The sequence below is a fragment of the Loa loa genome, assembly GCF_000183805.2.
Source record: "Loa loa unplaced genomic scaffold supercont3.108, whole genome shotgun sequence".
NCBI classification, from domain to species: Eukaryota; Metazoa; Nematoda; class Chromadorea; order Rhabditida; family Onchocercidae; genus Loa; species Loa loa.
The window spans coordinates 110,398-112,663 of record NW_018108288.1 but is presented as its reverse complement, the minus strand read 5'-3'; positions in this window follow the sequence as shown (position 1 = coordinate 112,663).

The following is a 2,266-nucleotide window of genomic DNA, read 5'->3' as shown; positions in this document are numbered from 1 at the left end:
TAATCGTAAAAATATTTAGTTTTGGATAGTGAAACCGAAGAAAACATTATGTGCTAATCAATTAATTAGCTTATCAAAGATGGTAATACCAATTAATAATTGTACCATATGATTTTACGAAATATCGTACGTGTACTAATGTCTGCATGCACTGTAAATACACTGCAAAGAAAAAAATGATATACTAATTTATTGATAACTATTTAATGATAATGTGATCATAGCTATTTAATGGTAATGTGATGATAGCTATTTAATGATAATGTGACAGCACTTTCTAGATGAAGCAATGTGAAACAAAAAATTTTATATGCTAAGGAATTAATTCGAAATCACCTTTTGCAATGTTTGATTATATACGATAGAACAAAAGATATATTGCGATACAATTAGAATTTGTCACAAAATGTCGCAAAAAGTATTTTAAACATTTTTTTGACTAAATTTTTTGATAAAAAATGATGTAGACAATTTTTTCGACAATTTTTAACTTTTTAGTTTATCTAGTATTTGTTGATTATAATTCAATGTTAGAAATTGTTTCATCATGATTATTTGACAGCTACAGCATCACTTATTTATTGAAAAGTATCGAAATAATGAAAATAATTAATTACACCAGTAATTGTAGGACATTAAAATGATTGCCTTAAGCAATTTATTGCAAATAATAATCAAATCCATAAAAATTTATTGCAAATAATATTTGTTTGAAAAAATTTGCAGTTTTCATGTAATAAAAATATAAAAAAAAAAAATATAAAGAAAAAAAATAAATATAATGATGAAATTATTGAATTTTAGTTATTCAAAGAGAAATTAAATGAAGTTTGTAATTATATAGCGTTATAGCCAATACGATAAAGTTATATGCAAGAAATTAGGGAACCCAAAAAATACCACCAAATAATTGTCAAGTTTTACCAATTGATCGATTAAGCTAATATGACAAAGTTATATGTAAGAAATTATGAAAAACCCGAGAAATACCACTAAATGATTGCCAAATTTTACCAATCGATTTATCTTATTGATCAAAAAATAAGATCAAGTCTCATGGTTAATCTTTGCTCCAAATAATAAGTAAAGTAAGGCTTACTTTTAGAGGATGGCTTGTTTCTTTTTTCTTTATGCAAAGAAATTGAAATCAATTTATTTAGAAAACATTTTATCACTTCACATCAATTATCAAGGAAGGTATTTTGAAACTGAAATATGTTTGTATGAGAAAAATTGCAAAAATTCTAAAGTTAATTAATATTCATTTATTTTTATACGAATATTATAATTTTATAAATTAATACGTCTGCTTATTGCAACAAACATAAGTGCTCCAATTGCTGATATTTAAGGTATATTTTCCGGTAAATCTCAATTTGGGATCTATTTTCCGGTTATGCTTCAAGCTAGAGTCTATTTTTTGGGTAAGTCACATTTTTTAAAGCATCCTGAAAAAAAGTCAAATCATTGGTGATTTTACTTGCCAGTAGGTTTTATTTTGGCGAAGAAATGCAATGGTTAGCATTTTATAAATGTTGAAATCTTTAATTTTCGATAATTCAAAAAAAAATTACGAAGAAATCAGTAAATGAATTAATTACACTTTTCGCATAATTAACTCAAATAATACTTAAATACATCAAAAGTTAGTTTTTTTCTTATTGACCTATTTAACATTTATGTAATAAAAGTGAAAGTAAAGCGCAAATTTTCGTCATCAAATATGATGCTGTTCTGGTCAATGAATTATTATGGCTGGAATCGGTTGTGCTTCCGGTTATAAGCGTTGTTGGGGCTGAAATGATTAATATCAGAAAGTGATAAAAGGATGCTTGAGAAAACTAATGCAAGAATTCATTTTGAAGTATATTACTCTCCAAATGGAATTGCAATAAGTAGGTTTTATAGCTGTGTCACATCTTCTTGCTTAAGACTAACAATAATAAGTCCAGTTATCGTCGAAGTTTTCAGCAATGTTTCTGAAGAAAAGTTCAGTGAGAAATGAGAAATTGAAGACAGCCATTGAAATTAAAAGATTTCTTTAAATGCAGTTGGAAACAATCAGAAAATTGGCCAACTTTTATTTAATTTAAATAGTAGATTGTACTAAAAAAAAAACCATTCAAATTTTAAAGAAATTCAAAAATCAAAGAAGTAAAGTGCCTGCTGTCGTCATTTCATTATCTGTCGGTATTATTTCAGTTAGTGGTGACACCGTCGTTTCATTTGTTATTGGTGACACCGTCGTTTCATCTGTTACTGGTGA